At 40.5% G+C, this 24120-nt stretch overlaps 1 long non-coding RNA gene across 2 annotated transcripts; it reads left to right on the top strand.

Moving 5' to 3' along the window:
• The first annotated feature begins 9558 nt into the window (after nucleotides 1–9558).
• LOC127533625 (uncharacterized) lies at nucleotides 9559–10559 on the top strand. Of its 2 annotated transcripts, XR_007941388.1 has the most exons (3): nucleotides 9559–9573; nucleotides 9872–9929; nucleotides 10132–10559. It is a non-coding gene; the product is annotated as an uncharacterized LOC127533625 (long non-coding RNA). The 2 variants fall into 2 exon arrangements; XR_007941387.1 differs by lacking the exon at nucleotides 9559–9573 and having other exon boundaries at nucleotides 9591–9929.
• The last annotated feature ends 13561 nt before the right edge of the window (nucleotides 10560–24120 follow it).

The raw sequence follows: 24120 nt of genomic DNA, 5'->3' as shown, positions 1-24120 counted from the left end.
ATTACAAATTTGGGCAGAACTAATAACTATAATTCACTCATGTCCGTTGTTGCGGTTCACACGGGTCTTAAAAGTTTTACTTCTACTTCTCCTTATCTGCCCTCCTTCCTTCCTCACTCAGCTCCAATGATGCTGTCAGAATGAAAACAAGAAAGAACCAATCTGAATAAATCACAGCTGCTCTCAGATCCCTGCACTGGCTGTTGGATAGCTCCAGAAGTGACAGCCAAGTTTTTTAAAGCCTTAATATGAACCAGTCAGGACTCTTGGGTCATCGGTTCAGGTTTTCTAGCAATCCCGAAAATGTAAATGAAGACGATGAAGTGGTTTCAGTTTTGGTGGTCTCAGCTTCTGGAGTGCTTTTATTATTAGATGTTCTCCATCATTAACAATGTTTAACAGCAAAATTAAATTCCTGTTTTCCTGGGTGTTTAATTAATCTTATCTCATTTGAAGAGATGGAAAAATCAACTTTTACATGCAACTTTTTAGTTTTAAATGTTAATCACATAAAATCTAAATTACACCTGTGCAGGAGTGTTACTAATATGCTGTTAAATAAGTTATAATTACAAATCAAGCTGTGAGTCAAGATGTGAAATGGATCCTTATTTTCATAAAACAAGACATCTTGACACTACATTTTAATGCTTGTGCCAAGAAACCAAGTCAGGCTGTCATAATAAAGCAGACTGCAAAAGGTTGCCTGCAATCAGTTTAATTCAATATTAGATCAGTGTTCAGTTATTGCCTGGTAATGCAACATCAAGTAGAAAGAGCCCAGTATTAATTATACAGTTATCTGCTGTTTAGTTCACACTTCATACCTGTGGTAAACTGATCTAAATTGTTCGTTTCAGTATCCTACCAGATTCTGACTTAACAGAGGTCAGCTGTTTGGAATGTTGCTATGTTCATGCACAAGTAAATGAAAGTAAAAGAGAGTCTTTTTTAGGGGGAAAAGTAGGGAAAAGAATGGGGGGAAGACCTGCAGTAAAGGGTTGTGAGCTGAAACTGAACCCAGGCCGCTGTGTTTATGGGTCACCGACTCAACCAGTCGAGCCACCTTTGAGTAAAGATTCTTTTTTTTTTAATCCAAAAATTTTTGGAGATTTGTCTTATTCCATTTACCCAAGCTATGCCCTGATCCACATTCACAATGTCTCCAGTCCCAAATGCCCACAGTACTCTTGTTTTGTTGCTGAAGGCGACAGCAGGTTGGACTGAACCAGCTAATTTGAAGGCATCACACCACTACATGAAACAACTAAGACATTTAAAAACCATGTGGAAGTAGAAAATAAACTGAACTCATGTGAACCACAGCATATGATAATAGTCTATAATTCACTTGACAGCAAATCACGAATTTTCAGTTTAGGTTTTTAGCTCTCATGTGTGACTACAACTGCTTCAACCGAGTGCCTCAAGCTAAAAGATCCTTGACTCTGGGGAGAGGATTTGACCCACGGACAAGGAAACATGTCAACATTTGAGGGTCAGAGGTCAAGTGGCATAAACCTGTAAGCTCCATTATGAAACACATCTGTGAGGTTAACAGCAGTGCTCTGATCCCACCTGCCTCAGGCAATCACAGCGAGAAAGGACGGTGTCTCTGAGCGGTCAGCTGTGACTCCAGGCTGACCCTGTTCACTGCTCGCTCTCAGGTGCTTTTTCACTCTATTTTGGGAGCAAGCTGCTCAATGCTTTCCTGATTGATTGTGATCCTAATCAATGACTGGCAGTGGCTGGACTTCTGTCCCAATACTGGATCTATAGCGTCTCCCTTCCTGGCCTGCAGCCTGCACTGCTTCCTTCCTTGTCTGGGACTGGAGGAGGTTTATCAATGCAGCTGAGCTCCCACTCCTCTGTCTGCACACTCCAGCCACTTTGTGACCCAGTCAATGTCCTGTCTGTCTCCTGACACACATGTACACAAAATAATGATCCAGTGGTGAAAAGTTCCACAAAGAATCTTTCCCACTGCCTTTGACTATAACAAATATTTAATATACCTTGTTGTATATTTAGTAATCGTACTTCATATTACAGAGAGCCAACTGAGATTTGACACCAAATTTTAAAACTGAAAATTTAAATTACAGGCTTGTAAATCTAGAAAAAAGAAAAGCAGATATCAATAATAATTTTCATTTTATTTTCCTGTGGCCTTATAATTGGGAATTGTGCAATTTCCCAATAACAAGAACAAAGTAGGATGAAGACAGATATTGACTTGAATGAAGCACAAACTCTGAGCTGGCTTTTGACAAATGAAATGTGTAAATTATGGAAGAAGAGAAAAAAACGTTTTATTAGGATAAGCTATAGATTTGTAAAACTTCTACTATGTGAACAGGTCACTGGGAACTTTTTTCCTCTCTTTTGCGATCCTTTTGCTTTTTTAAATATCAATTAATTCTACATTTTGTAAAATGGTGCTGTTTTATAATCCCATACAGGATGAAACAGATGTTTAATATGGTGAAAAAATTGAAAATTTATGCAACAACAGTGCAGTATTGTTAAAAAATGCTATGAGGTAGTTTAGGGCTGTGCAAAAGCAAAATAAATAATTATTTTATTTTATTTTTTAGGAGGGCGTGGGGGTTTTGTGGCTCATAATAAAACATTAATGTTAAAATAAGATATCCAAGAAAACTGATGATATTCTTCAAATGCTGTGAGCATCCACACAGTACAGTAACACTAGCAAATGTTACTGGGCTTAACTATGAGGGACCATGTACATAACCACACGGTGGCACTATGCAAGTCAACAACTCATTGTTCCTTCTAGATCTGTGGGTTAACAGTGAATCTTATTAAATTTCACTTCAATACTTTGAGATTTCTTACTGACAAACAGACCAGCAAATATACACAACTCAAAACCTCTTTCTTGTACTTATACTCTTGTACTTGTACCTGAATCAAGACACAGACAAGCACACACAGTGGCGCACACACAGAAGCAGTGACAGGGGAGGGGGGTTCGTTCACCCACTGTGAAAGCTCTTTGGACATCCCTGGGATGAGGGAGGACTGTCAAATCCATCCTGACGGCATTGCGGCTCTCCTCTGTGGGATCAGGAGCCGGTTGCAGAGGCCCAAAGCCGAGGATTTCAGGCCAGTGGCCGGCCAACGAAGCGCGGCTGTCAGTCTGAGCAGGCACAAGGAATGAAACTCTTCGAACAGCTTCCACAGGATCAAGAGGACCACTTCCCCTGGCTTAGAGAGAGGCTGCTTTAGACACAGATTTGAGAGGAGAAGAGAAAAGGATGTCATGTGAGACAGTCTGAAGTCCACAATCAGGCCTCAGCCTCCTTTTGTTTGGGGATAAAGAACAAAACAACTTATTTAGATAAAGATGAAGGTTCTGAGCACAGTGTGATGATAAGAACAGCAAGCACAGAGGTGGTCAGACTATGTATAATGTGGGATTGTTATTTATATCAGAACAAACTCAGATTCATTTCCACCAAGAGAACCAGGTGAGAACCTTGGTTCAAGGTAAGGGCCGGCGCGTTTTTGATTCAAATCTCGTACCTCCGAAAAACCCGTTTGCTTTTCCATCGGCTAGGAGCCAAGGTGCGGCGGCGTCATTGTGTCACTGCAAGACATCAGTACGCCACTGCGTGCATAGCCGTTCAACAACGTTCGCGCTGTACGGAAGCCCACATAAGAACAATGGAGGACCTCTTTGGAGGAGCAGTGTTTCTGGCTTTTCAGTTATTCTGCAGGCAGTTGTGGATGGCAAAGGACTTTTCTGGGATGTGTGTGTTGGTTTTCCAGGGAGTGTACATGATGCTAGAGTACTTAAACAGTCATATTAGTAGAACATTTTAAGTGATGGACAATTACTGGGGCAAAACAAAATGACCATCTCTGGCTGTGATGTTGGACATTACCTTATTGGTGACCCAGCCTACCCCATGCTGAAGTGGCTCATGAAGCCGTTTTCTGACACTGGCAGACTGACTCCTGAACAGCACACATACAACTACAGGCTGAGCAGTGCACAATCACTGGTAGAAATGGCTTTTGGGAGATTGAAAGGACGATGGAGGTGCCTCCTGAAAAGAAATGACTGCAAGCTGGAGCTGTGCAAGAAAATGGCTCTGACCTGCTGTGTACTTCACAATATTTGTAAGGAACATGGGGATAACGTTCCTGAGGAGCTCCCACACAGATATGTGCACGTTCAGCCTTCTGTCCAACCGTTACCTGACCACAGAACTCAAGAAGGGAGTGATGTTCGAGCAGCTTTAATGGAATATTTTAACCATGTTGATTAGTGATGTTTTTCATGTGACTGAAGACATGCTTACTGTTGGTATTGTTTGCTGTGAAATACCCACCACTGTTGTTACCATTGCTTCAATAAAGTTTGAGATGAAGACATTTCTATTGCATGCTTCTACTTAAATGCCCATCTATCACGACATGTCACAGGCTTTCTGCAGGGCTTTAAAAAGCATTAACAGTCATTACATTGAATTTGTGGAAATCAAGGCCTGAAACAGCAGTACATTTGATTCTCAGTGGCATTACAAAGTCTGTCTGCAGTTTTCAATAGCTGATGTAATAATGGTATGTAATTGTAGACCCATTTCCAAGTTCTCCAATTTCCAAACACAGATACACACATCTCACAAATCGCAGTCTGTAAAAATGTAATTTTTTTGGATAATTTTCGTGAAAATGGCAGAATGTTTAGTTCTAAGGAATCAAATATAATGAATTTTCATGCAATTTAAGGCCTTCATTTTGCAAAAATCAATTCAGTAACGATTAATGCTTTTTATGGCCCTGCAGAAGCCCTGCTACAGTTGTGCAGTTCATCTCACTAGCTTGTTGTAACAGTATAAAACACATGACATATGACAAAACAAGCATCTCTTGTCAAATTCTTTATTCACACACATATACTTAAATATAGAAAATTTCAAAACACTGCACACTTAAAAATCACAAGTATTTACAAAAAAAGGCATTGTGCTTATTTGTGAGCTATATGTTCCATAACGGACACCATCCTCTCCAGCAGTCCCTTCAAGTCTTTCAGCACTTCTTGATTATTTAGAACTGCTGATGTGACATGTGACAGCATTGTCCCTTTCAGTCTGTAGGAAACACTGCCTACCAGTCCGCTGCAAGTACTCCAGGACATCCGCGTGTGGCCCCTGCTTCCTTTTTCATGTGTAAAAGCACACAAAGAAGTATTAGTTGTTTGTATTTATGTTTTATATTCAGAAATGTAAGTAAACTGTTTTTTTTTCCTTTGGGAACTTTGGATGCATTAAAAGACAACATATTGATCATGACTCGGTGTTTGCATAGCCTAAACAAATCTTACCGGATATGGACTGGGTGGATGCCGTCGAGGTCGTGGACGCCGTCGTGGACGTGGACTCCATCGAGACCAAAGAGCTGAGGGATGGGACCAGCGAGCTGCAAGCTGTCATCTGGTCCAACCAATCCAAGAGCGACAACTCGATTGAAAATGAACAAGAAACGTTGTGTGTAGCATTTGTATTACAAAGCATTTCCTCCAGTAACAGATTCATTAATCCTTCATCCATACAATGTCTGAAAGTGTTACAAGAGATACCTGCAAGACTGTATACCTGTAATAATTTCCAACAGCGGTAAAGGCCTGGTCTTTTTCGAGGCACAACTAAAAACCAACAGAAAACGTGTATAAGAACTAAATACATTGAATTTCCACATCTGCAAAGCTGAAAAACCACAGAACAATCAGCATTTTACCCTGAAATTATTAGAACGGCTGCACCGTATGTGCTTTCTTTACTTAACATGTTACTTTGGTCATTTGAACCAGTTTTAAAGCTTGTGTTAATGATACAAAGCACAATAATCACATAAATTTGAATTGTGAATGAAAGCCTTTCAACTGGCAATGAAAGGCTGCTGCTTTTCTCACGTTCCACTTGGGCCTTGTCTCTTTGTTAGCTTCGCAGCGGCTAACTGGCTAGCAAACAATAGCCAACCTCCGATCAAAATTGATCCTTTTTCTATACTACGTTAGCTGCTGTAACGTTCTTAATACTGATGTGCAACTATTGCAGCAAGCACGTTATTGGCAGCCTTACAGCCGATGTTTGAGAAGTAAAACTTACCAGTTTCTGGAGAGGGTGTCTGCTGCTGCCTCAGCTCCAGTGTGGCACGTACTGGGCTCTCACCTCGGCCCACCTCTGGCCCAGCAACGAGTTGGGGCCGAGGTGAGTCCCAGTTTTTGGAGCCCGGAGGCAGACCACCACATGTTGGAAAAACAAAAAGCCGGGGCCAAATCGGGCACCGACTCCAACTTCGAACCGGAACAGCCTTGGTTGAAAAGGCCTAACTGATACTGACCCCCTGTCTGTTTTTACATTCAATATGTGACCACACAACAGATATCACATTGCACTCACACAAAAACACAAAAAACAAAAACAGGAGCACATAGGTTATATAGAGTAAACTGATTAAAGTATGGGATTAATTCCCATCAAAGAGGTTGTGAGAAACACAAACACTCAGAACGCACATGACAGTGAAATGCAGATCAGTACCATTCCAACTATTTGCAGTGACAATGGTCTTAAGTGAACCTGTGTGAGACAGCGGGTTCATGAATAAGTCATGTCAATAAAATCACAGAGCATGGAGACCATCCAGGAGCTCTCTCTCACACATACTGTGTACTGTACATGCTATGAGGCTTTCAAGACAATCTGTTAATTACAGCTACTCTGAGCTGGAACTGGAGTAGGTGTTTATAGTTTGTCTTCAGATCTGAGCAAAGGAGCTTTATGGGGCGCTGAGTCTAAACCTGTATGAGACAGGTCTTTTTTATTGTTTTAATGCATGTCCACTTACTTGTTGCTTTTTAGCAATGTGTGTCTTTGGTCACCTTTACCTCTTCCCCATCCTGTAGTTGATAATGGCTTGCACAACATAAATACAGGAGGTGATAATAATCAAAACATGCTGATGCAAGGACTTCACTTTTTTTTTTTTTTTTTTTAATATGCTGCTTTTAGTCACTTAGTTAATTGTAGAACTGACACACTGCAACCAGAAGACATCTGGTATGAAAATCTAAACCAATGTGGAGTGCAGTTCATTGAATTTCCACTTAAGGCTGGTTTCAGAAGTGAATCAGTCCCCACAGACCTCCATGTTAAAATGTCTAACTTTACAGCAAAAATAAACTTGTTTCCAGCCTGTCTACTATCTTGGTTTCTGTAGCTAAGTTCCCTGCTTCATGGCAACAGTATGAGGGATACATTATTATATAACTCATGTAATTAAATAGTATTGAGGCAGTGAGTGACAGGTGGGACCAAAGTATTACATAATATATCAGTCAGATATAATTAAGCATTAATTGAGACAAAATTTGCACTACCAGTGGACTATCCAAGGCTATGGTCAAGTAATATCTGCAACAAACAAAGGTTTCTGGGAAGGAGAGTATCACACATATACATCCAGAGACATACATGATCAGTATATATTTATTGAGTTTTCAGGAATGTATCTGTTTATTTTGGATGTTTGACATAAACTAAATAAAAATTACATGCAATGACTACAACCAAGTTGTATTAAAAATGTGTTTTGCCCCCCTTCTGCAGCATCTCCTGCCTTTCAACACCACTAGCTAACACAATGTAGCATTAGAACACAGGAGTGATGGTTGCTGGAAATGTTCCTCTGTACCCCTATGGAGATATTCCATTAAAAATCAGTCGTTTCCAGCTAGAATAGTTATTTACAACATTAACAATATCTAGAATGGATTTATCATTCATTTAATGTTATCTTTTTTTTAAATGCTTTTCTTTCAAAATAAGGACATTTCTAAGTGACCCCAAACTTTTGAACAGTAGTGTACATACTGACAAATCATGTTGTTTTGCTTCATGTTTCATTACTGATTGTCAAAGGAGAGTGAGAGAAAGAAATCCCAGCAACATGACCTCTGACCTCTCTCAGAGCTCAAGAGGGCTGACAGGAGAAATGGGAGTATGAGGAGGGGAGGAAGGAGGTGGAAGAGGGGGTGGGGTGGGTGAGGAGAAGGAGTTTAATTTTTCAATAGGACTGTCAAGGACACATAGAGGTTCACCAGCTCCGCTCACCTGAAAGAATGTGTTCGGAGACTAAAAGAAGCACATGTGTGCATTTGGTCTTCTTTTCTGGAGAACTAAGAATGAAGTCATCAAATAACATAGAGCGGTTTATGAGCTGTGGAAAAAATAAAATGCTTTCTCACAAAGATCACCAAAGCAGGGAAGTAAATAGTTTATTTATTCATCCCATGGTCACAGGAGGGGATTTGAAAGGACACACACACACACACAGTCCTCCTCCTCCTTCTCCCTGGGTAGCTGTTAGCAGTGTTTCACATGTGTGGAGAAGCTCCCAGCAGAGACGGCGGGAAGAAGATTCGAGGGTCTGCCACTTACATCAGAGATCACCACTGTGAAAAATTTATATCAGATGCTGTGCACCCGGTGTTTCTCTGTGTGTATGTGTGGTACAGAGGAAGGAGGGGTGGCTGGGGGCAGTAGAGGGGCACTTAAGTCAATACATGTTGAATGAGTGAGATACATGTGTTACTGCAATGCAACAACATATACATGTGTGATTTGTTTTCTGTGTTGCGTTTCATGTTTACTTTGATGGCACATCATCATTCATCCATTTACACATCTACCAGTTCATTTACCAGTCAAACTGTTCATCTGTCTACACAGCTATACACTGCAAAGTGCTAAACACAAGCAACAAAAACAAATGCCAAGCAAATAAACAAAGACGGAAAACCAGTACAGTCACACATATCCACTGCTCCATTTTCTATGCTTCTACCATCTATCCATGCATCTAGTCATCATTAGTCATTGAACAGTTTATCCGTTTGATCACTCATCAGTCCTTCTGTCCTTCATCAATCTGTTTATCTATCTATCTATCTATCTATCTATCTATCTATCTATCTATCTATCTATCTATCTATCTATCTATCTATCTATCTATCTATCTATCTATCTATCCTTTCATCCATCCATCTATGTATTCACCCTTCATCTTTTGTGGTAAATGACTATTCTAGCTGTAAATGGATAATTTTAATGGAATATCTCCATAGGGGTACAGAGGAACATTTCCAGCAACCATCACTCCTGTGTTCTAATGCTACACTGTGTTAGCTAATGTTGTTGAAAGGCTCATTGATGATTAGAAAACCCTTTTGCAGTTATGTTAGCACATGAATAAAAGTGTGAGTTTTAATGGAAAACATAGGCGTTTCTAGCCCATTTTTGGGGGTGCTTCAGCTATCGCATGTCCTTTTTTTAACAAACCAGAAAAGTGTAAAAAAACCATACAGTACTTGGTTGATACGTAATGTTTTAACAACAAAAATACAGCACCCCCTCCCCCCATCTTGCCTCAAAATGGTTTGATCCTGCTCAACTTTCCCAACTCGGGCTCTATGGCTCTGAGCCGCTACTTGCAGAGCTCAGCGCTGCCCCACAGAAGCTAATGTGCCGTAGTGGTGTGAGTACCTGGTTTGAACTTCTATCACTCAATACCAACACATTATTATCATTACCAGTCCTCATTTTTGCTGCATTTAATCAAAGGTTACTGTTGTGTTATGTTGTTAGGTAGGAGTTAGCTTACGTTTTTTCTAGCTAGCAAACGTTACAGGTGGTCACTGTCTGTTTGAATTGGACTGAGAGAAGCTAGCTGTTGTGTCAGTGCATGAATTAATATTAAAGCCAAGGTGCTACTGACTAGCTAACTGCCCGGATGCCCATTAACATTATAACTCCTATTGTGTGTGTGTGTGCAGACAGACAGCCTCATCATGGACATAAGATTGTTTTTTCGAAGAAAAGAGCCAGGTTCAGGTAAGAGTGTAAGATCAAATGGTTTATCTATCAAGAGTAATGTTGTAAGTTGGATCAATGTATCAGTGTTTATATCTGTTATCAGATATAAAACACATTGTCTGGTTATTTGCCTAGATTGACATTACAAAGAGAGAGAGAGGACGTTATTTATTTGTATTCTTATTGGTATTTTTTCATATTTATATAATTTTTCCTCTAGCTGAATACAATCTATTTGTGTATGATTGTCAGTCCAAAGAGGAAGAGATGAAAAAGGGGAAGGAGAGGAGAGAGTGCAAAGTCAGGAAGAACCAGGTAAGAAAACAAACAGAGAATAGTGGCAAGCAAAACAGTAACTGTTAAGATGACAAAGAAAAACATCCTTTAACAATATAATTTTACATATATGTCGTGGAAGTTATGTGTTCTCCCCACAGTAAATGCTTTCCAGAAGCACACTTAACAGATATCAGTGGACTTCATTCTAAACAGAACATCATTACATTTTCCTAATTATCTATTTGTTTTTCTATTTGTTTAATTTCACTATAAAAGGAAGAGAACAAGGAGAGACTCTGGGAGATGAGAGAGTGCAGACCAGGGAAAGAAATGCCGTGCATCACATTTCAAATAAAAGTCAAAAAATAAGTCCTAGGTCCATTTTTGTTTTTGTTTTTTTGGTGCTTGGTATAGGGGGCTGGTTTACTCCAGAAACATACATGCTGTTTATGTGTATGTTGAGGAGCTGCTGTATCTAAATGAGTCGTCTTTTCCCAGAAATTAGGACTACGATATGTTTCTTTTAAGATTCCAGTGCATTCCTCCTTTGCGGTGATTCAGCATTTAAATAAACTTTATCAGATTGGATGGTTTAGTCACAGACCTTTTCAAAAAATGTTATGCTTTTCTTTCACAAATGTGGGAGTGAAACTGCATTAAAACGTACAAAACAATGAAGAAATTTATTTTGCCTGGCTGGGCACCTCTGGGTGCTCAGCACCCCTAAACCTCTGATCCTAGAATCGCCCCTGATGGAAAACATGAAATCGTCTGGGTGACTCACTCATATTTTCCCTAAAGACTTACGCCACAAAGGTACACTTTGATGTCTTGATCTTTTAACTTGAGCTGGATGTCTCCCCAGTCACCAGAATTTAAATAATAACTTCCATGTGTTGTCTGACACAATGAAAGAATGTAAAACAAGTTTTTCAGGGAGGCCAAGTGAGCGCAACATTTCCCCACATGCCGCCCCGTCAGATTAGATTAGGATTAGACTGAAGCAAACAGGATGTCATTCTGTGTTAATCTCCCCTAAACTCAGTTTAGCTCTACCACAGCTGACAGCTGAGGCCCATTTGGTCTGAGAGGCGGCAGGTCGCTGCTGCCATTATCAACCTTTCCTCTCCATCTGCACATGCACACACACGAACACACAAAGTTTCGAGAGTTGGGAAGGCCTGGAAGGAACGTACCAAAGCTGGCATCCACCTGAGAGAGTTGATCCACACAAGTGCCTCCATCAGCAACTTCCTCAGAGCTTTTTAGCCACTTTCCTCCTCTAATTCAGCTCCTCGTCACGGGTTCACAGTGTTCCACTCTGGACACGTTTTGGGTTTGATGTCCCTGAGGTCTGAGGAGAAAAGTTACAAGAGCCTTTCCAGGTGTAAGGAGAACATTCTTATTTCCACCAACCCCCAAGCGTTACTGCCGTATCCGACCGTCTTTTCTCCAATGCCCCTTTTCCATCCATTCCCTCCATGTCTGGTCCATCAGCACCTCAGCACCCCATGACAGGGAGGTCTGGACTGATTGGCAGGTGGCTCATCAGAAGGGACATGTTCAGCCTATTGAAATGTACTTATTATCAATTATTCAGACACACACCTCTCTCTCTCTCTTTTATTCGTCCAGCAACATGGCAGGTGGAAGCTGAAAGAGTTCCTCAGTGGCTCTTCAACTTCCTTGCACTCAAACAGACCCACAAACACACGTAGACACGTAGATTTATAAAGACTCTTTTCATAAATGTTTTTTAAACAATGTTACTGACCATCTCCACTGGATAAATTAAACAGAAACTCCTTACAATGGTGACAAAATGGTCCTCATTTTCCAAAAACACCTTCACTCCAAGAGCTGCAAGTCCTCACAGAAGTGAAAGCATGAGAACGTAAACGCACCAACTGAGGTTCTAATAGCAGTGTGCAAGTTGTTTTACCAAATGAAAATTACTTCAATATTATCAGCAAACTTTTATTAAGGTATTAGAAAAAGAAAATCACTTGGCGAAATGGCCGCTTCATGTATTTGTTCAGTGTGTTATTTGTATTACGGAATTACACGTATGCAGCATTTTTACACTGAAGATGGTGGAAGCAGAGACAAACTTATTCACTCTATCCTATGCTTGGCACTTTGCAACAAAGGTTTGTGTTTTACAATTTGATTATGTATGCTTTGGGTGTAGTATTTCAAAGCAACCCGTGGTAATGCTGGTCATACATTGTACATGTAGTGGAACCTAAAGAAGGAAATTTACCTTGACAAAAGAAAAAAAAACTATTAAAAATGCCTCAATTTATAAAAGCAACAACCCAAAATCAGGTTTGTAAGGAACAAAAAATAGCAAGGTATTGACCTGACTCCTCTGGAAAGGTTTTACACATTTACACATTTTCAGTAAACCTTATTGTCCTTTCTGTTTGTTTGATTGAAAAAAGAATATCAGCTCCTCACCTTTATAAAACATTTTTATTTTAATTTAAGTTTATATTAACCAGCAAGAATTAATTACGCAAAAATATTGTCTGCTTTGACTAGACAACTTAATGTCCATCAGTTTCCAGTAGCTTCCAGCCACCTCACACAGTGTCATCAGCAGGTTGGGTTAGTTCAGATATGATGGAGATAGTTATGCTGATTAGTGAACTCAGTAACTGTTGATTTCACTACAGCACTTAGGACTTCTTGTCTCTAAGGGTAAAGCATTTAAGTTTATTATTGGTCTTTCACAAAACAGTTTCAACAAAAACTTGATTTTATTAACTGGTCTGCATTACAGTAAGGAGTATGTTCAGTTGTCATACACACTACTGTTCAAAAGTTTGGCCTCATCCAGACAATTTCATGTTTTCCATGAAAAGTCACACATTTATACATGTGCTAACATAATTGCACAAGGGTTTTCTAATCATCAATGAGCCTTTCAACACCATTAGCTAACACAATGTAGCATTAGAACACAGGAGTGATGGTTGCTGGAAATGTTCCTTTGTACCCCTATGGAGATATTCCATTAAAATTATCCATTTACAGCTAGAATAGTCATTTATCACATTAACAATGTCTACACTGTATTTCTGATTCATTTAATGTTATCTTTATTGGAAAGTGCTTTTCTTTCAAAAATAAGGACATTTCTAAATGTCTCCAAAATTTTGAACAGTAGTGTAGATGTGCCAAAAGTTCTGCACAGATGGTTGTAGACTTGTGAGAATGTACGTCATGTTGACCCTGGCAGACCCCCATGCACTGACAGATGTGTGAAGTATAACAGTGACCTTAGGAGGAAGGAGGGGAGGATGGAGTTTATGCCTTGTTTGGGACCATTATTCTTGTACTTCTTTTCGTTTCCTTTTCACTCACTGTTAGGTTAGGGTTAGGCGCCAAAACTCTTTAGTTAGGTAAAGTCATTCCTTACGCTAAAATGCAACCCCCCTACAACATATTTGAAGCTTCTTTTCTGGGTTACCAGCATTACAAGCCTACCACATCTAATATATGACTGTAACAATGTGTTAATTAGAAACACATTTGTGATACAATACAAACAAATTTCACCTGACACAAACTATTTTACTTTCAAAACATAAATGAGAATGCAGCTGAGTTGTATAAAAGGTAGTTTTTGGGATACAGGACTATTTCTTCTCATTCTGTTATAGTTTACTGGCTGGTGAACCAGCTCCACCAGCTTATTTTTTGCCAATTTTCTGGAAATTTGAGAAAATAATCTGGAGAAAAAAAAAGTGCTACCTTTGGATGGAAACCTGAATTTTAAAAAAAATCTTCTGCTGAACACGGGAAAACAAAATGAATATAAGCAGCTGCAAAGGTTGCATTAACTTTGTATCAGGATATTAAGACAGTTTGGCTTTAAAAAGCAAAATGAAACATACCCAGCAGATAACAGCTCCAAGCCTCTCTCCCCTCCTGTTACATCCCAGCTGGCCTCATAAAAGGATTTCCAGCTCTGTGTAGAGAGGAGTACATCTCCTGTTCCTTTTGATGCTTCTATTGAACACTTCTTGTTTTCTAAGGTGAGCTAAAAGTCTCCTCCTCCTTCCTTCATTTCCTTCCTCTTAGCTTCCTATTAACCCTTCCAAACCCGACCCCAGTCTGCCCAAATCCGGGCTCAGGAGGAGACATGCCAAAATGAATAAGGAGGCCGAGGAGGGTCAGCTGAAAGGCATGATGGGACTTATCATGGAGCACATATGGGAATTGTGGAGGATTTGAGCGGCAGCGTAGCGGACACAGGAATGGATCAGCCAGTGACATCATTAACCACAGGGAGCTTCCATCCGCTTGGATTTCTGGGATTTCTGTAAGCCAGTTGGTGAAGGGTTGGGAGAGGCCGAATGGTTGGGGGAAGCGGCGCTGTGACATTGAGAGACCCTAGTGTGTGATTGGCCGAAAAGCTGATATTATGATTGAATTTGAAATATAAACATGAAAGTTACAGACAGAGGGAGTGGAAAGCAGTTCAGAAAATTCTTTACTTCTGTCCTCTTTGTTTCTGTTTGCTTTCTTTTTGTTCCTTATCACTGAAAAGGAATAAAAATATCCTAAAGCTCACACACACATACACATTCCCACTTATGTGGCAGTGCACCCCAGGCAGAATTTGGGCGTGTCAGTGGATAAGTTTGTCTCCGTCAGCAGGTCTGGTGTTTGATGGTTGGACTTTGTCGAGGTGTTGTTTTTTCTCCCTTCGTTAGACTCGGCGTTAATTACTAATCTCACGGTCCAGCGCAGGACACTTGTGCTAACGTTAACTCTCTCTTACTAATGAGGGGGAAACCAGACAAACAGAGCGAATTTACAGCACAATACATGCGCGCTATTTCACTGTCACACACACAAACAGACGCATAAACATTCAGGAACAGAGATGCTTCGAGAAGCTCCAGGGAAGGTGGGCACATAGACTGGATGAGCATTTAGTAGTTTAACTACACACTAAACTACACACTGTGTGCAAAAGGGAAACAAAGTCCATTTGGATTTGTGTGTTTTACTTTCTTGTGCTTTGTGATTTTTGTACATTTCTAACTTATCTCCACAGAAAGGTTGTTATGAGGCTGACCCATTCATACGCTGACAGTCACTTATTCAGTCAGAGAAACACAATCCACACATGTTCCTGTGCATCTACAGTGCACACACAAGTCAAGCAATAGCACGCTAAACTGCTAAAACAGCAAAATGTCCACCCTACGCCAGATGCAGCATCAGGGCTGCGCACCCCCCCCCCCCCCCCACACACACACACACACAAATATGTTGGTATTTCTATATGTTTGAGGATCCTCGCTGACATGCAGCATTTCCTTCACCACCAGTCATACTATTAACATTATTCTAGCCCCAATTTTATATCCCAACCTTTCATAAAGAATAAAATGTGATCTCATCCTGAAACTATCCTCCACACCCAAAAACAAACTACTTAAAAGAGGTCCTTTTCAACATTTTTAATCATGTAATCACTTTCTAAAACAGCCAGTTCTTTTAATAATATATATACTTTAGCATTTTCTTAAAAGTCCGTGGCTTTGTATATATGTATTTTCAACTTGTCATCAATTTATAAATATATCTTTATGTTTTTTTTAATGTCATCATGATCTAAAAAAGACCTCATGCTGAGTTCAGTGGCCTGTTTCTGCATTTGCAGACAATTGCAACATCTCAAGCTATGAACACAATGGCAAGCTGCTGTGTTCTTTTTTTATGTTTGGCTGGACAATGCGAAAAGTCAAAAAGAGAAAACAGTGTGTCCAGCCGCATAATGAAAACAAGGACGTGGAACAGAACAAACCTGACAAAGTACATACGGCGCACAAAGCAAATGTGCAGTCAATGCAGCCCCAAATCCAGAGATACATGCAGATGTCCACAGAGAGGTCTCAGTGGACTCTTGCAGAAAATATGATTGGCCTTATGCCACTGCAGTTTCATTTGTGATATCATTTTTAAAGTTTCCCTGCAACCCTAGTGAGAATAAAGCGGTGTTGGAGAATGGATGGATAGATGGATTTTTAAAGTTTTTAAATGTGTGATGCAGCATTACCACATTAGGTACATTCAAAAGTGTGACTGTTGCACAAGGACGGCGTTATGAATTTGTAAACTATGAACATAACAGTTTAAATCGTGGCTGCGGTGTGTTCGGTGTGCATACTCTAAATTGCAGTCATTATAATTTGCTAAATACTTTTTTTCAAATTGCAGTTTTAATTAGAAATGGATTTATTCTAAAAATGACTAATCACAATCAGAATTAGCTTTAATGGCCGAGTATGTACACAACATATAATAAATTTGTTTTTGGCTGTTGGTGTCACCCTAGGAGTATGGAAGAGAATAATAAAAATAAAGAATCTATAGAAAGAGGAACAGTGAGGGAAAAATAGTAATAATAAAATAAAATATAACACAAAATATACAGAAATTTACAGCTAGAAAGGAATATATAAACAAGGTAGTGCAAAAATGATCACTGCTATAAACACTGTTGTGCAAAGGATAACTGCATGATGCAGTGCAAAAAGCAGAGTACGCTGTTCTTGGTGCAAAAAAACCTGTACATATCTATTGGAATACTGTCTATTGCACAGGTGTGTAGGAATGGCTCAGCTGTTCATCAGGATGATGGCAATGGGGAAAACATTCTCAATTTTCCCAAAATGCCCAAGATTTGCAAAAATAATCACACTTTCCAAATATGTCCTCAAAATGCACTCATTTTTTAAAAAATGCTCTACTTCTTGAAAATGTCTAAGTTTTCCAAGATTGCTCCACAAAGGCCTAACTTTGCAATAAAGTCCTCACTTTCTAAAAATGCCCTTGATTCCCCAGAACATTCTCACGTTCTCTAATGTGCTCTCTCTCAAGGGCTGAAACAGTCCTCACAGAGATACATGCACAGCAACGAATACACAACACCTTTCCCATCCTGCCTCAGTGCTCCGGCCCCTGAGGGACACCACAATTAATGACCCTACTGATGACCGCGGTGCTGGAGGGGCAGGTGGCGTCCTCCGGGGGTCTACATCACCACCACGTGTGTGTGATCGGCGCATATGGAAGAGCTGAGGGAGGCACCTCCGGGCCCAGCTGATGTCGCCCAGCGTTGTCAGTGGCTGCACATGTGTTAGGTCACTCTCCTGTGTGCTGTTCACACTTTACTTGTCGGCTTCCCAGCGCCAGGTGACGGGTCTGTATCGACGGACCAAGTGTGTGTTTTTGCTGAGGTGTGTGTGGACGTGTGAGGCAGACGCAGCATTTTAAAGCTCGTGCTTCAGCACAAAGGGAGCTGTGCTAGCTAACCATCAGCGCTTTAGCAGCAGCACCCAGCTCCGAGGAGGGGCAGGGGGGGTGAGGGTGGGGGTGTCAAACTGCCTCCCCCCTCCTGTCCCGCCCGGGAGCTCCCTGCCCTCCCCTCCACACCCCCCACCCACACCTCCCCGTGGCCCCGCAGCCTGGCAGGGTGATGAAGGAGAAGCTGTCGAAGGGAAAACAGGCCACGCATAGGTTCAAACAAACTGCTGTTAGAGACACAAACTAACAAGCCTCGGGCCAAGGCCTCTTCTTCTCTGTTCTTCTTCTTCTGTGGTCTTCAGCGTCGGCTTTTTAGTTTCTCAAAGAGTCCTTTTATCATGCATGTCACAGATTCCACCCTCTTCAGCACTTTGTGCGTTTGATTACACCTGTTTATGTGCTGGTGATGTTGTTTGCTCAGACACTCTGTGGATGTGTGTGTGTGTGTGTGTGTTCATGCTGCTGGTGTGTATGTATGTGTGTTCTCTTAAACCAACCTGCTGACACAAGGTCTGTCCAGTTTAGATACCACACACTGAGGGCATTGCTGAACTTGAAACTCTCCTCTATTTCTTCAAAGTTCACACTGATGTAAGTATCCACCTTTACGCTGTTATTCAGCTTCTGCATGTACACATCGCCTCAGTGCTTATCGTAGCTCCAGCGACAATATAGAGAGGTATCTTCTCTAATGTAGCCGAATAGCAAACGAGTTTTGCCTTGACCAGTAGTTTGTTTTATTAAGATGCCTATTCCCCCCTATCCTGGGGACTTCATAATTACCAAAAATGGCAGAGTTATGTGACAATTGGTGTATGTTTGTCAGTCTGTCTGTCAGTCTGTCTGTTAGCAACGTTACTCAAAAACAGACTAACGGATTTGGATGAAATTTTCAGAGAAGGTTACAAATGACACAAGGACCAACTGATTAGTTAAAGATTTCTGTATAGTGGCACAGCGTCACTGTAACTGTGACAACAGATGAACACTACGTCAGCTGTCTACTGACAATCACATGATTGTGATCCTACTACAAATCCACCGCTGCGGATTTCTCAGGACTTGTCCATCAGAAATCTTACAAAGAACAATTGAGTAAATTGTGGGAGTGTTTCTGAATCCCATCAATTCCCGCCGCCCGCTACATATTTATTAACGTACACATTCGCAAGGTCATTTTGTCTGTAGGTACATCTGTATTAAATGGCCACAATTCACCCCACACTCCTCAAAAACTATCTCCCCATCAGTCAGTTTTTCAAATTAAGAAGGATCTGCTACTCCACTGCAGAAAAGTAGTATCCAGCTCTGTGGACTGGACATGTGAGCTGGTCCTCAAGAAAATGTGCTTGGATTTTCTTCTCTCTTTTTTTTTAAAGACTACAAAAAACAAAAAACAAGCGATTACCTGGTAAATGCCCACTTTGACCAGAGGGGATAAATCCATCCCACTAACACAGACAATGTTGCAACAATTTCCATATATTTTTATGTCAGAAAAAACCTAGAAAACTCAAAGAATATTAAAAACAAAAGCACAATTTGCAAAAATGGTCATGATTATCCTGTAGCTATGAATTTCGGTGATGCTCATCATGACATCTCATCACTACGTTTCTGAGGGATTTACATTTCACTTTACCACCATGAGACGGGGACCATAGCAAAATACTAGAACAGTGTGAGGCCTACTGAACCTACACCCTCCAAACACTGGTTCCTAAGGTACTGAATCACACTGTAGATAGAGATTGGGTGGATTGTTATTATTTTACAATATTCTCCCCTTCTTCTCCCCCCTTTAGGCATAAATATGGGTCTGTTGGTCTCTGATACACATGAATGTGCACAAACATGACTTTTTAGAATGTACATGAACCTGGACTCAGGAGCGCTGATGAGTGAAGAACATATCGAGAAGCTGCTGAGTGTCTCATCCAGCATGTTTTCATGCAGGTCTGTGTGTCCTGTGACCTTAGTATCTGCCCATGATTAGTTTTTATGAGGCCTAATGAATGCTTATGCATTCTCTGGCCATCTGTGATTAATATTGATGAGATCCAAGGATTGCTGACATGCACCTTTCTAGAAAGACTTGATTATGACCCGTGCATGTTAACACACAAGTCGGCTTGAAGAGGGACAAAAGGGACAGTCAGGTGATGCTTTTCAACCAAAGTGTAACATCATAACGCCGTAGAACAAATTATGGTAATGTCACGGTGTGGAGAATTACTGCCAGGTTGCTTTGAAAGCAGGTGAAGGCCACTATCACAGCAACCTGGGCTTCAATAACGCCTCAGCAGTCCCACAGGCGGATCAGCTCCATTCCTCACCACACCGATGCAGTAATTTGTGGCAAAGGAGCCCCAACCAATTATTACAGTGTAGAAAAGAATATACCTTTTAGAAGTTGGACATGTCTCTATTGTAAAATGTTGTTTGACTGATATTAAATATGGTAATAATTTGAGATGATGGATTGTTGATTTTCATGCATTATAAGTCACAATCATTTAAATTTAAACAATAAAATAATTAAAATATTTCACTTCACACATAATTCGCATAGAATTTATGAATGTTTACATTTTTGACACAAAGTACAAAAAATATTTTTAATGATATTTTAATTCTTTGAGCTGCATCTGTATTGGTATATGCTGTATATTTGGTGTTTGGTGCAAGATTACAAGAGGATAAAATAAGATTTAATTATCCTAGAATAAAATACAACAACAGTCTTGAATTTTCTTTCATGCCAGTCAACTTGCATAGATTTGTGTCTATCACTTTTTTTTTGATTTTATTCTAAAAATTCATCTGAATTTGTTGAGAGGCATTAAAAGGGAGATGTTTCTCTCACAGTAACATACATTTATGGTGAATGAATATTGTAATTTACAGGGAGCACATTAACCGCCAAGTTTCATTTTACCTAGCAATGTATTAGCATGAATTAGGTACAGATGATAAAATCTGTCATCAGGAAAGGTTGTCATTTCAAGGAGTGACTCACAGGGCAGCCGAAAAACAGTACAGTACAATAGTGGCGGGATGTTTCTTCCAGGCTCAGAAGACATGACAATAGCCTGAGCTGAAAGATGAAAATGGCCTTCGCAGATTACAATTTGATTCATTTTATGCTGCACTTTCCATCCATCCATCCATCCATCCATCCATCCATCCATCCATCCATCCATCCATCCATCCATCCATCCATCCATCCATCCATCCATCCATCCATCCATCCTCTACACTGCCCATCCCAACTGACTTAGCCTCTTTTTAGCCATTTTGACACCCTGGACAGGTCACCAGTCTATCACAGGGCTGCACAGAGAGACCAACAATCACACTCACATTCACACCTGTGCACAATTTAGAGTTAGCAATTAACCTGAGCATGTTTTTGGGCTGTGGGATGAAGCTGGAGAACCCAAAGAAAAAAACCCATGCACGCACAGGGAGAAGATGCAAACTCCATGCAGAAAGATCCCAGGAAGGCTGGGATGCAAACCGGGGGTCTTCTAGCTGCAAGGCAAAAGTGCTAAAATTTCTAACTACCAAGCCACTGTGCAGCCCATGCATCATCCAAACAAACAAATAAAAACATAATGCATATCAGAATTTAGTTTTGCATTGTCTTGTATCATCTTGCAGTTTTGATACTGTGCTTTTCATGGCACTGACCAATAGGAGCATGGTGTGCTCAAACATGAACAAACCAGCAAATTAAAATACAGCTCATTAAGAACAAATGATCTATGTTGTTGTCTCAGTGTGAGCCACAGATGTGTCCACAACCTTCCTTTCCTTTTCAAGGCATTTCTAGCCAGCCTTGGTATCTATTATTTGCTTATATCCATCTCTCTGGAGGTTGGTTCCTGGTACCTCCTTCCTTTAATATCCCACATGTCATGAAAGACAGGAGGTTGTGATTGGTCAGGCACCATTGTGTTGTGTAGTCCTGGCCACATTATAACAAATTGTGACTCCTCAACCACACAATTTGAAACCATTTAAAACTGGTTCCATCAGACACAAACATGAACTCTTAACCTGTCATTGCAGCTCAGTTTGTTAGAACTGCAGATACTCAGAATGGAACCAGTTATCAGAACCCTACACTAATAGAAAATTTAACCTGAGATTAAACAAAAAAGAATTCAGGCAGTTGTAATATTAGTTTAAAAACTTTATAAACACATAAAAAGCTTGGGGGTTAAGTTTTCTGTGAGAGCAGGTTGATGTTGGATATTAAGAAATAAGTGAATGTGCTCGGTAAGAGGCAGAAATGCATTAATGATCTCAAAGTGTACTCATCGCACTCGGTGTAAGTTCAGCTGTCAATCACCCACGGCACCTGGATTCAGCCCCGCCTTCAATAATTCAGGAAAATGGAACACAGAAATGGACACGCCATTAGAGTCATCTGTCTGTCTAAGACCTGTCATACAGCAGGACGGTGGTCCACTCACATTTACACCACATCACATTCCAATCCAGGCTATATCCATTAAGCAGTAGCCCCTGACTTACAGAAAGCAACCATTAAATGAAAATTTCCCCCTCTTTTCACGCACAGAACAAACACTCACCACGTTCCAAGAGAGAAACAGGAGGTACATCTGTGGAATGACAGGTGCAGAAAAGGGAGGCCTGAATAATTCATGGAACGGTCTGGCAAGGCTTCACCTCTGTGATGATCACTACCCACAAATGTCCTTCCCTCTTCATCCTCTAATGTTGAATCCAGGACCTGATTTCCATGTAGCACATTGGTATCTGTCACATTATAGTCATTTGATCATTATGTTTTAGGACTACAGTTTCATTTGGGCCTGATAATTGTTTTCCTGATAACACTGCTAGTGGTTAAGGACCATACAATATCTTGTGACTGCCGTTCCAGACAGTGGTGGAATGTAGCTAAATTTACTCACCAATTGTACCATTTTCTTTCTACTTCATGAAAATGTCAGTGGTAAATAATGTTAATACTCCACAATGTTTATATGTGATAAATAAGTTACTATTTTCTGTTTAGATTTAAAAATATATATATTTACAGATAGACCAGTTGATACAGTTAAAAATGAAAGTTGATGTTTCATGCACAAATACCAAACCTTTCTTTATATCAGCCTCTGAAATGTTGAACATTTTTAGCTTGTAGCACAATAATACTTTGCTTAATTTAGAACTCAAGTGGCAGTAGAAGTTGGGAGAACATGCAGATGGAGCTATCATCCATCCATCTATCCATTATCTGTAAACCACATCATCCTCATTAGGGTCTGGTGGGGTTGGAGTCTATCCCAGTTGACTACAAGTGAAGACAAGGGACACCCTGGACAGGTCACCAGTCCATCCCAGGGTTAATTGATAATTCTAAATTGTCTGTAGCTGTGAATGTGAGTGTGTTTGTTTGTCTGTATATGTAGCCCTGTGTACACTGATGACCTGTCCAGAGTGTCCCCTGCCTTCATCCTAAGTCAGCTGGGATAGACTCCAGCCCCACTACAACCCTAATGAGGATTAAGCGGTGTATAGATAATGGATGGATGGTTGTTTTTGGACCATTGGAAGAAGCCGGAGAACCCGGAGAAAATCCACGCATGCACAGGGAGAACATGCAAACTCCACACCCACACAAAGAGATCCCAGGAGCAGGCTGGGATGTGAACCAGGGATCTTCTAGCTGCAAGGTGACGGTGCAAACCACCGAGTCACTGTGCACAGATGGAGATAGTTAAGCACTTTTTAGAACCAGACAAAAAAAAGCAATGTCAGGAAAAACAACTTTTTCAAAGGGATGACTGTCAACTGTGACAGTGTCTCAGTTTGTTTTCCTTTTCTCAAAATCTGATAGACCAGCATTTAGGCCACTCATTCTATAAACTCTACTTTCCCAAGTGCCCACCTACAGTTACATGAACTGGAAAAGTTCTTTTACAACACAAAATGGCACATTTTATGAGATAGTAAATGATAATTTACTACTTCTTAGAATAAAGTCTTACAGCATCTTAAGCTGCAGCAAAGTGTGACTCTATTCTCCGATAAGTAAAGGGAGGGAAAAAAAACACCTCTTTATCTATGTGCATATAAAGAGTTAGAAAACTGTACAAAAAGAGCGAAGTGAGTGGAGCTACTAAATAACTGCTCCTTTCCTCTGGTGTATTGTCCTCAGTTGTCTTGGCAAGCACAGATTCTGGTTTTGGTCTCTGTATGGGGATGTGTCAAGCTCACAGTAAACTCAAGACTTTGGGAAGCTGAACACCAACACTTTGCCTGTGTTTGACAAGATCACACTATTGATCAAATACTTGTTGGTTCAAGCCCCAGTACGCTGCCAACCTGCTGCTGTTGGGCATCCAACCCTATCTGCTAGAGGGGCGCTATGGTGTGGCTGACCCTGCACTCTGACCCTAGCTTCCTGACAACACCCAACTTCTATCTAGACTTCATTCCATTGTACTATGCAATGACAAAAAAGGCTGAATCCTGTCATACTTTTAGTAATTAAGGGCATAGTTGCTTTGATGGACAGATGGATGCCTCTCTCAGAGAAGATTCCCTGGCCTGCCTCAGCTCC

The sequence above is a fragment of the Acanthochromis polyacanthus genome, chromosome 4 (genome assembly GCF_021347895.1).
Source record: "Acanthochromis polyacanthus isolate Apoly-LR-REF ecotype Palm Island chromosome 4, KAUST_Apoly_ChrSc, whole genome shotgun sequence".
Taxonomy (NCBI): Eukaryota; Metazoa; Chordata; class Actinopteri; family Pomacentridae; genus Acanthochromis; species Acanthochromis polyacanthus.
Note: the sequence above shows the minus strand (reverse complement) of the source record. Positions and strands in the feature narration are given on the sequence as shown.